Below are 12,495 nucleotides of genomic sequence, written 5' to 3'. Positions count from 1 at the left end.
TAAGTAAAAGCATTCCAAAGTCATTACCACATAAAGAGACACATATTAGATTTGCAAAATGAATGTTATGCTGGTGGCCCATGCGCCCTGCTGTCCTGCTCCTCCAGGCAGGTATGGGCACCATATTATACCTCCTAACTTTTTGGATGTTCAAATAGGAACACTTATGGTTCATTGCGTGAAAGATCCATTTTTTCAGCATATCTATACACTTCAATAGTTTTCTCTTCCGAAATGGTGCAAAAATTATCCGAATATTAAAATTTCTAAAATAAAAGTTGCATCAAATAATATACAAGGTTGCCTCCTATATACAGACAGAAACCAGACAATTTCTGGATTACTATTGTAAATGCAATAATTAAAATCTATACCTCAGATCAAAAAGAGGGACATTTATGGAGTAAAGAGGGACAGAGGGACTTGGGTCAAAAAGAGGGACTGTCCCTCCAAAAGACGGACACTTGGGAGGTCTGCCATATCACTCACCAGGCCGGTCCCCCTTCTGCTCAGCGGCTCGGACCCGCATCTCGTTCTCCTGCTACTGATAGTGGGCCCGGGCACTGGCGATCCATGTCCTTCCCTCGCAGGCCACGGCTTGCTCCTGCTGCCAAGCGCCCTACTGCTGTCTTTAGGGTGCCAGCGTGCTCCCTGATTTTTTTTCAAGCCAGTGGCAGGCAACTTGTGTGCCTACGTTTTTGGTTACCTAGTTTCTAGTTAACTGCTAAGGTGTTATTCTCTGTCTGACTACTTGTGTACTATACTCCAGCCTGACAACCAACTCTGACTCCTAGCTTTATGCCTTGACCTCAGCCTGTTTCACGTACTGCCCCATTGCATTCTGTCATGACCTTGGACTTGTTTCCCAGATTACTTGTACATTGCATGCCCGGACCTTGGCCTGTTACCAGAATAGTTATATTGCCTGACCCCCTCTGTGCTATGCACTAGTGTCTCTGACCCCATGGGTCAGCCGCCAACTACACTGGGACTACCTCAAGAGGTAGTGGCCTGGTGGCTGGGTTAAATGGTAAAAACCAGGATAACGATCTTAGGGTATGGCCACCCTGTCAGGTTTCCGCATGCAGTTTTGAAAGCCTAAATCACGAGTGGATCACAAAAGGAGAGAAAATATAAAGAATTAATACTTCTCTTTTTTTAATTCACTCCTGATTTTGGCATCCAAAACTGCATTCAGAAACCTGAGTGTGTGGCCATACCCTTAGAGTTAGCCCAAAGTCTAACCGGTTAGTTGGTACAGTGGGTCCAGTCTGTGCAAAGTAGATGAAAACTGCCTGCCTCTAGAAGGCGTTAAACAGGTTTGTGTCTCCTTGTGCTGCTCAGGATTATTTAATACATAGACTGCCATTCCCATAGTGCAACCTGAGGCTGAACAATGTGGGTTGAACTTTCTGTATAAACAAAATTAACCTGTTAGCATCTTTATATATACCTGGTACTTGGTTTTCAAACAGACATTTTCACGGCTGCTTGCAAGGTATGAACTAGATAAAACTTTTTATTTCTCTGCATTAAAGGTGTTAGCTGTCTTTTATTTATTAATTTTTTTCAGACCTCCCATCGTAGAAAGACCTTAAAAAGGGAAGCATACTTACCTGCTCCCTGCCACAAGGTCCTAGTTCCTTTGCTCCCAGCCTTGGCTGTCTCGCTCGGGTACCCCACGGCCAACACCTGCTTTAACGCTGCTTCAGCCAATGACTGGCCACAGCAGTGACCTGACCCCCTTGTGCGACGCACGCCAACGGCCATAGGACCCTTAAAGCAACAAGGGCACAGGGCCCCTTCTAGTGATGTAATAGATGGTACCCAGGTGTAGGAAGGCCAGAGTAGTGTAGGGTGGGCTAAATGTTCCTTAATGTTGGTGCACATGTCACGGTGCTCCTACCTGGATACGCTGGATCCCAGGTGTTGTCGTCTGAAGCAGTGCAAATAGGGGGGAATAGTCGAGGGATTTGAAGAAAGACCTTGTGATGAAGTTCAATAACAGCTTTACTTGAATAAACGTTTCTCCAACAGTTTCAGGCTTTGTCTTGGTTCCCATTAGGCATTAGCATTAACTCTGGCAGGCAAACAAACTCAAACCTGCTCTCTGGCTCTGCTGTGCTGACAGGCTGGCTGTATAACTTAGCTTTAACTTTATGCTTCAACTTCTCGCTGTAGTCTGACTCTAGATTTGTCCAGGGAAAACTCCTCCTGGATTCAGAAGCTCCAAGCTCTGGCCTGCACATCCAGCTGAAGGTGCTCTGGCTGGCTTGGGCAAGGCGCATCCAGCAGGGACATGGACCTGCTTCCTTCCCCTAGCAGGGGGTACTCTCCACTGACCTTTAACTAACTAAACTCCTCAGAGGGAGAGAAGAGAATGGAAAGAAGGTTCCATCCTCTGCAAATGTAGTTCTGCCATGCTTGCTGCCCCTTTCTGGTGAACCAGGTACATTACATGAACAACAACAGTTACAGAATTGGGAATGCACATTGTAGTGGACTGAAATAAATGCATAAGATGACACTGTGTTAGCCCATAGAAGACAGTAGCGGGGTGTGGAGTGGTAATGGCACTCTGGGTCATTACATTTGTGTTATGTGACCAACTGATATGACACAAAGGAGTCATGTCACCTCTGCAGCCAGTCATTGGCTGCAGTTCTGTCAAAGTGGATGTTGACAGTGGGGAACCCAAGTGAGGGAGCAAAAAAGTCGGGACCCAATGATGTGGAGCAGGTAAGGCTGCTTTAATGCTGCTGCAGCCAATGACAAACCACAGCAGTGACCTGACCCCCTTGTGTTATGTGACCAATTGATATGACACAAAGGGGTCAGATCAACTCTGCAGCCAGTCATTGGCTGCAGCAGTGTCAAAGTGGATTTTGACAGCGGGGGACCTGAGCGAGGGAGCCAAAGCCAGGGAGCAGTTAAGGCTGGGTTAATATCACATTTGTCGTTTGTCACTGTATGAGATATCCGATTAACATATATGATTTTTTTTACACATTAAACATAACAGAAAAAGATGATGTGAACCCAGCCTAAGTATACCTTCCTTTGCAAGTCTGGCCAGGATGGGGTATCTGAAAACCCCCCAGAAGGTGGCCAACCTTTAACGCTGACATACTGTATGTAAAGTATTTACAGCCAGTCTTAATACTTTATAGACTAGTCTATTTACTCTATGCAGTGGCGTTGCTAGGGCTGGGGTCTAATAATACAGAGGGGCATTATATACACTAATAATACAGATCTCTGCTGTCCATATACCAGGCCTACCACCAGTATTACCCCTTCTTATACCACCTGGTCACCCTGACCAGGCGGACAGGCGGTATATGAAGGAGTAATACTGGTAGGCCTGGTATATGGACAGCAGACATGGCATCCTCTGGGCAGCACTGTCTCTGGTCATCCTTCACCAGCACCCTGACTGCCCTCTGCGTAGCCTGGCTCTCATGGCACCTAATCTGCCATAACTAATTTGAGGGTGCACCTAATTTGGCATAACTACTGTGAGGGGGGCACATATGAAGGCTTAACTATGAGGGGGCACATATGAAGGCATAACTACTGTGAGGGGGCACGTAATCTGGCATAACCACTGTGAGGGGCACATATGTGGGCATATCTAATGTGAGAGGCACATAATCTGGCATAACCACTCTGAGGGGGCACATATCTAGGCATATTTACTTTGAGGGGGCACATAACGGGGCATAAATACTGTGAAGGGGCACATAATCTGGCATTACTACTGTGAGGGGACACATAATCTGGCATAACCACTCTGAGGGGGCACATATCTGGGCATATCTACTTTGAGGGGGCACATAACTGGGCATAAATACTGTGAAGGGGCACATAATCTGCCATAACTACTGTGAGGGGCACATCATCTGGCATTACTACTGTGAGGGGGCACATAATCTCGCATTACTACTGTGAGAGGACACATAATCTGGTTTAACCACTCTGAGGGGGCACATATCTGGGCATAACTACTATCAGGGGGCACATATCTCGGCATAACTACTGTGACAGGAACAAAGGTGGGCATAACTACTGTGAGGGGCCACAAGGTGGGCATTAGTACTGTGTGGTTGCACTTAGGGGAAATGTCCTAGATTACCCTGCTATACATTGGCATGGCTCAGTCTTACAGGCCAGCACAGCTCCCCCTGCTGGTGATTTCACAGGGGCAGTCACCATCCCTTCCTAATGTGATTATTCTTTTTTTCTCACCACAGGGACCTTATTCTGGATCCAGCAGACATCACGCCGATGCAAGTGACACCCTGGATGAGGTAGGACCAGATTTTATTAGGACTGGGTTAGTGTAGCCATGCATTGGGCTTAGGGCTCTTTAACACGAGCGGATCCCGTGCGGGTAATCCGCTGCATGAAAGACAGCCAAGCCCCATTCTGGACAGCAGAGACACGGAACATTAACATGATTGATAATGCTTTTTCCCTCTCTGTGATCTATTTACTACAAAATCACAGTGAGATAAAGTTGTCACCGTGATTTTGTAGTAAAAAGATTACAGTCAATCATGTTACTGCTCCGTGTCTCTGCTGTCCAGAATGGGGCTTGGCACTCATTCACGCAGCGGATTAGCCGCACGGAAAGAGCCCTTAGTAAGAAAATCTGCCGCTTCTTTGTAAAAATGTTTGCACTGTGGCCCATAACACTATAGTTACAGCACTGGTAGGGGAGGTAGTGGGGGGTGGAGGCAGGTTGGGGGGGGGCGACGGGGAGGGGGCCCAATGGATCAGTTTTGCACCGGGGCCCCATGGATTATGTGTACGCCACTGCTCATTGGAGACATTGGTGGCATATTGCAAGGATATACCACCAACGTCAGATAGGTGCGGGTCCCACCTCTAAGAACTGGCACCTATCCCAAAGTGAGCGGAGAGCAGCCGTGCATGTGCTACCGTCCTACATTCATTTCTATCAAAACAGGTGAGTGCTGGGCGTTCACATAGAAGTGAATAGAACTGCGGTCGCACTTGCGCGGTGCTCTCTCCATTCATTTCTATGAGACTGCTGAAAATTGTTTCGGAACTCCCATCTAAATTAAAGGGGTTCTGCACTTTCATTTAACTGATGATCTATCCACCCGGGACCCCCGCCGATCAGCTGTTTGAGAAGGCAGCGGCGCTCCAGCAGCGCCGCGGCCTTCTCACTGTTTACCGCCGGCCCACTGACGTCATGACTAGTATCAACAAGCGTGGGCGGGGCTAAGCTCCATTCCAGTGAACAGAGCTTAGCCCCGCCCACGCTAGTTGATACTAGTCGTGACGTCAGTGGGCCGGCGGTAAACAGTGAGAAGGCCGCTGCTGCCTTCTCAAACAGCTGATCGCCGGGGGCCCCGGGTGTCGGACCCCCGCCGATCAGAAGCTGATGATCTATCCAGAGGATAGATCATCAGTTAAATGAAAGAGCAGAACCCCTTTAATACAGAGCACTCCACACATGCGTGGTGTGCTCTCCTTCAATTTCGGGGGCCTGTTCTGGATATAGTAGAGCATGCATCAAACTCATCGCCAGCCATGGAAGTCATTACAGAAGAATAGAGATGTCGCGAACATAAAATTTTCCGTTCGCGAGCGGCGAACTCGAATTTCCGCAAATGTTCGTGAACGGGCGAACCGCCATAGACTTCCATAGGCAGGCGAATTTTAAAACCAACAGGGACTCTTTCTGGCCATAATAGTGATGGAAAAGTTGTTTCAAGGGGACTAACACCTGGACTGTGGCATGCCGGAGGGGGATCCATGGCAAAACTCCCATGGAAAATTACGTAGTTGACGCAGAGTCGGGTTTTAATCCATAAAGGGCATAAATCATCTAACATTCCTAAATTGTTTGGAATAACGTGCTTTAAAACATCCAGTGTGTGTATACGATCAGGTATGATGTTGTATCGATCAGGTAGTGTAAGGGTTACAAATAAAGTATTAATGAGCAGGCACTCTATTTATAGGCTCATGGGAGGCAATTTTATTAAATAAATGTTAAAATAGAGTTCAAAATAACGAATATTTGGTATACATAATTCATATAAATAATTTCTAGCAGCAATATCAATATATAAGACAATTCATAAATAACAGCAGTATCAATTGATAAATACGATTGGAGGATAGCAGCAACGTAAGCAGCAAATGGTTAATAAATAGAATAAAAGCAGGAGTATCCTTTAAAATGGAATTGATGGTACTAGTTCGATGTATCAATAGTTCAATGTAATAGTTCCCATGTAGTATACTCCACTATTTGTTCGAGGAGTATAGCTTCGATGGCTATATTTTTTCCTCGAACAAATAGTGGAGTATACTACATGGGAACTATTACATTGAACTATTGATACATCGAACTATTACCATCAATTCCATTTTAAAGGATACTCCTGCTTTTATTCTATTTATTAACCATTTGCTGCTTACGTTGCTGCTATCCTCCAATCGTATTTATCAATTGATACTGCTGTTATTTATGAATTGTCTTATATATTGATATTGCTGCTAGAAATTATTTATATGAATTATGTATACCAAATATTCGTTATTTTGAACTCTATTTTAACATTTATTTAATAAAATTGCCTCCCATGAGCCTATAAATAGAGTGCCTGCTCATTAATACTTTATTTTAAACCTATTTTTATATTGACAAGGGTGAGTCAAATTGAGCAAGAGCACCTTCTCCAGAAAACCAGTGGAGAGCCGCCTCTGTCTATTATACAGTGTAAGGGTTACGCCCGCTTCTCAGTGACAGACCAAACTCTGACAGACCAAACTCCCCGTTTAATGTACCGCAAACAACCGAAACAGTCCATTTGCACAACCGCAAACTCCCCATTTGCACAAGGTTGGATACCAAGCTAGCCATGTCCTGTTCCTTGTCCTCGCTGACGTCATTGAAGGTCTCTTCCTCCACCCAGCCACGTACAACACCAAGGGTCCCTGAAAGGTGACAACAAGCCCCCTGGGACGCCTGCTGTGGTTGGTCTTCCACCTCCTCAAAGCCACCTTCCTCCTCTGACTCCTCTTCTTCAGACTCCTCTCTCTGCGTTGCCGCAGGTCCAGCAATCGACGACGACAAGGCTGCTTCTGGTGGTGATGGTGACCACAACTCTTCCTCTTCATGCTCATCTACGGCCTGATCCAGCACTCTTCACAGGGCACGCTCCAGAAAAAACGCATATGGGATGAGGTCGATAATGTTGCCTTGGGTTTGACTGACCAGGTTTGTCACCTCCGCAAAAGGACGCATGAGCCTACAGCCATTGTGCATGAGCGTTCAGTAACGCGGCCAAAAAATACCCAGCTCCGCAGAGGCTGTCCTCTTTTTAAAAAAATCTGTTCTTACCAGTTTAATCTCTGTTTTGTCCCCTATCAGGGGCCGGTGTATGGAATAGATTTTAGGAACCGGGAGATGGAAAAAGATGCTTCGTCGGTCCTCTTACTTCCAATTTGGGGCACTGTGTGTGCGCCGTGCAAGGTACTGTGCCACCCTATATGAGTGGTGTGTTAAGTAGTACTATTCCTATCAGTTTAATCCCTGTTACGTCCCCTGTCAGGGGCCGGTGTATGGAATAGATTTTAGGAACCGGGAGATGGAAAAAGATGGTTGGTCGGTCCTCCAATTTGGGGCATTGCGCGTGCGCCGTGCAATGTACTGTGCCACCCTATCTGAGTGGTGTGTTAAGTAGTACTATTCCTATCAGTTTAATCCCTGTTATGTTCCCTATCAGGGGCCGGTGTATGGAATAGATTTTAGGAACCGGGAGATGGAAAAAGATGCTTCGTCGGTCCTCTTACTTCCAATTTGGGGCACTGCGCATGCGCCGTGCAATGTACTGTGCCACCCTATATGAGTGGTGTGTTAAGTAGTACTATTCTTATCAGTTTAATCCCTGTTACGTCCCATGTAACTGCACAGCTTAGTGGGAAATATATTTTACTTTTGCCACTAATACACGACAAAAAGGGCTGTAATTTTAGCGCTTCACCACACAAAGGCTAATTAGCCCTTTTTTACCACTAATACAAGCCAAAAAATTCTTTAGAACATTTAACTGCACCGCACAAGGGAAAATAAGACGTAGAAATATTTCCTTGTAATAAACCCTGTTAATGCCTGTTTCAAACAGCACTTGCACCCTAATAAGAATGGTTTGCTGGAATTGCAGAGCTGTATAATGGCAATTTGGATCCCCAGTCAGTGCAGCAAGGTGTAATAGGATTGTTCCTATTACCCAGACTGTAACCTCCCCTACTGAACCCTGTTCAATGTAAATGCTGCAGAATGATTCCTCCCTATCCTTTCCCTACACCTTGGATAACCTTGCCCTGCACATGTAAATCGTTTTTTTTAGCACAATGAAGTTTTTTCTAACACTGTCCCTAGCGCCTGCTGATGTCTCTCCCTGCACTAAGTACACTGGAAAATGTTAGAATCTAAGATGGCTAAAGCTATTTATAGGGCTGTGACATCACAGGGCGGGCTGGCTGCTAATTGGCTGCATGCATGGCATTATGGGTAATCTCGCCTGCCCAGAGTTCCTTTCTCCATGTCCTCACACGTTCAGCAGCCATTTTAGGAAAAAATGCGATTTGTTACCACGTAGGCACGTTATATCTAGAAATGAGCGAATGGAATCCCACGAAGTGGAATTCGATCTGAATTTCAGGATAAATTTAATTCACCTAGAAGCCAAATTTCCTCGTGTTTCGTGTCAGCGAATCGATTTAACCTGAAATACAAACCGGATTCCAAAAAAGTTGGGACACTATACAAATCGTGAATAAAAACTGAATGCAATGATGTGGAGGTGCCAACTTCTAATATTTTATTCAGAATAGAACATAAATCACGGAACAAAAGTTTAAACTGAGAAAATGTACAATTTTAAGGGAAAAATATGTTGAATCAGAATTTCATGGTGTCAACAAATCCCCAAAAAGTTGGGACAAGGTCATTTTCACCACTGTGTGGCATCTCCCCCCTTCTTCTTACAACACTCAACAGACGTCTGGGGACCGAGGAGACCAGTTTCTCAAGTTTAGAAATAGGAATGCTCTCCCATTCTTGTCTAATACAGGCTTCTAACTGTTCAATCGTCTTGGGCCTTCTTTGTTGCACCTTCCTCTTTATGATGAGCCAAATGCTCTCTATAGGTGAAAGATCTGGACTGCAGACTGGCCATTTCAGTACCCGGATCCTTCTCCTACGCAGCCATGATGTTGTGATTGATGCAGAATGTGGTCTGGCATTATCTTGTTGAAAAATGCAGGGTCTTCCCTGAAAGAGATGACGTCTGGATGGGAGCATATGTTGTTCTAGAACCTGAATATATTTTTCTGCATTGATGGTGCCTTTCCAGATATGCAAGCTGCCCATGCCACACGCACTCATGCAACCCCATACCATCAGAGATGCAGGCTTCTGAACTGAGCGTTGATAACAACTTGGGTTTTCCTTGTCCTCTTTGGTCCGGATGACATGGCATCCCAGATTTCCAAAAAGAGCTTCGAATCGTGACTCGTCCGACCACAGAACAGTCTTCCATTTTGCCACACTCCATTTTAAATGATCCCTGGCCCAGTGAAAACGCCTGAGCTTGTGGATCTTGCTTAGAAATGGCTTCTTCTTTGCACTGTAGAGTTTCAGCTGGCAACGGCGGATGGCACGGTGGATTGTGTTCACTGACAATGGTTTCTGGAAGTATTCCTGAGCCCATTCTGTGATTTCCTTTACAGAAGCATTCCTGTTTGTGGTGCAGTGTCGTTTAAGGGCCCGGAGATCACGGGCATCCAGTATGGTTTTACGGCCTTGACCCTTACGCACAGAGATTGTTCCAGATTCTCAGAATCTTCGGATGATGTTATGCACAGTTGATGATGATAGATGCAAAGTCTTTGCAATTTTTCGCTGGGTAACACCTTTCTGATATTGTTCCACTATCTTTCTCCGCAACATTGTGGGAATTGGTGATCCTCTACCCATCTTGGCTTCTGAGAGACACTGCCACTCTGAGAAGCTCTTTTTATACCCAATCATGTTGCCAATTGACCTAATTAGTGTTATTTGGTCTTCCAGCTCTTCGTTATGCTCAAATTTACTTTTTCCAGCCTCTTATTGCTACTTGTCCCAACTTTTTGGGGATTTGTTGACACCGTGAAATTTTGAATCAACGTATTTTTTTTTAAATTATACATTTACTCGGATTAAACGTTTGATCTGTCATCTACGTTCTATTTCAAATAAAATATTGACATTTGCCATCTCCACATCATTGCATTCAGTTTTTATTCACAATTTGTTTAGTGTCCCAACTTTTTTGGAATCCGGTTTGTAGTATAAAAACAAAAAAATTAAAACGTAACTCCTCCATTTGCTCGCGACAGGCCGCCAGCCTCCATCTTGCTTGAAGATCTCGGCCGAAATACCGTGCGGTGTGAGATTATAACATCATGCTGGCCGGCGTGATGACGTCATACGTCACCACGCCATCTGGCGTTCATACGTAATCTCGCGCCGCACAGGATTTCGGCTGAGACCTTCAAACAAGATGGTGGCGGCCAGCCCGTCGTGTGCAAATGGAGGCAGTAAGTGTGATAAAAATTTTTTTTTTTTAATTATTGTTAATTTTACACATGTATGAGCGCGGCATCGGTGGGTTACAATGACGGGGACGGCGCTATCGCAGCTCCCTGTCATTGCACCCGCTAAAGTAATTTGTCACGAAGCAAATTTTTTTGTGAAATTTGGCGAATCAGACGAAACTTTTAATAAATTAGCTCATCTCTAGTTATATCTCCCAAACTGCGCACTGGGTAAATGCAGTGGCGGCTGGGCCTGAGGCGGATAGCAGTTTGGCGCATGTCCTTCCACCACCGAGGATTGCAGGACGTTTCTCGTTGCCTCCTGTTGCCTCCTCCTCCTACTCCGCTTCCTCCTTTACCACCTCCTCATCTGGGCAGCGTAACACCTGCTCCACCAACTTTAGCACAGCCAGGGGGAAACGACAGCAGGCCGTTTTGAAACTCATCTGTTTAGAGGGAAAACCCCACACCGCGCAGGAACTGTGGACGGGCATGGAACAACAGATCGATGAATGGTTGGCTCCACTGAGCCTCAAGCCCGGCCTGGTGGTGTGCGATAATGGGCGAAATCTCGTAGCAGTTCTGGGCCTAGCCGGTTTGACGCACATCCCTTGCCTGGCGCATGTGCTGAATTTGGAGGGGCAGAGGTTCCTGAAAAATTGCCCTGATATGTCAGAGCTGCTGCAAAAAGTGCTGTTCACTCTTTTGGCATTCTCACCCTGCTGCTGCTCGTCTCTCTGCGCTGCAGCGTAACTTCGGCCTTTCCGCTCACCGCCTCATATGCGATGTACCCACAAGGTGGAACTCCACCTTGCACATGCTGGAGAGACTGTGCGAGCAGCAGCAGGCGATAGTGGAGTTTCAGCTGCAGCACGCATGGGTGAGTCACTCTGCGGAACAGCACCACTTCACCACTAACGAGTGTGCCTCCATGTGGGACGTGTGTGCCGTGTTATGCTGTTTCGAGTACTCCACCAACATGGCCGATGACGCCGTCTTCAGCGTTACTATCCCACTTCTATGTCTCCTTGAAAAAACGCTTGGGCGATGATGGAAGAGGATGTGGCACAGGAAGAAGAGGGATCATTTCCACGGTTATCATGCCAGTCATTCACAAGTGGCTCGAAGGGTGGGTTCCTGCACCAATAGAGGCCAGGTACACAACTGTCCAGCCAGGGCACAGTTCTGGAGGAGGAGGAGGATGATGATGAGGAGGAACCGTTTTCACAGCAGGGTGGCACCCAAAGCAGCTCATGGGCATCACCGGAGCATGGCTGGGGGTATACAGAGGACACAGACGATACACCTTCCACAGAGGACAGCTTGTTGTTGCCTCTGGGCAGCCTGGCACACATTAGCGAAGTGCCTGCTGAAGTGCCTGCGCAATGACTGCCGAGTTGCCCACATTCTAACCAGTGCTGATTACTGGATGGCCACCCTGCTGGATCTTCGCTACAAGGACAATGTGCTGTCCATAATTCTGTCACTGGAGCGTGATCAGAAGAGTGCAAGCACATGCTGGTAGACGCGCTGCTGATGGCATTCCCACCTGACAGCGGGGGCTCAGTGGAAGCACAAGGCGAAGGCAGAGGAGAAAGAAGAAGTCGCCAACGCAGCTGGGGCACCACCAGCACCTCAGAAGGGAGGGTTAGCATGGCCGAAATGTGGAAAAGCTTTGTCAGCATGCCACAACATCCAGCACCACCAACTGATATGGAACGTCTTAGCAGGAGGCAGCATTTCAGCAACATGGTGGAACAGTACATGTGCACACGCCTACACATACTAACTAATGAGTCTTCCCCCTTCAACTTCTGGGTCTCCAAATTGGGCACATGACCAGAGCTTGCCCTTTATGCCCTGGAGGTGCTG

General features: G+C 46.5%; 1 protein-coding gene across 1 annotated transcript in view; it reads left to right on the top strand.

Moving 5' to 3' along the window:
* The first annotated feature begins 1,465 nt into the window (after positions 1-1,465).
* LOC120998035 (cytochrome P450 2J5-like) overlaps positions 1,466-12,495 on the top strand; it is a 270,926-nt gene continuing 259,896 nt past the window's right edge. The window contains exon 1 of the mRNA XM_040428475.1: positions 1,466-1,498. The gene's annotated coding sequence lies outside the window, so the exon portion shown is untranslated. The remainder of the gene's footprint in view (positions 1,499-12,495) is intronic.

This window comes from Bufo bufo, chromosome 4, assembly GCF_905171765.1.
Source record: "Bufo bufo chromosome 4, aBufBuf1.1, whole genome shotgun sequence".
Classification (NCBI taxonomy): Eukaryota; Metazoa; Chordata; class Amphibia; order Anura; family Bufonidae; genus Bufo; species Bufo bufo.
Note: the sequence above shows the minus strand (reverse complement) of the source record. Positions and strands in the feature narration are given on the sequence as shown.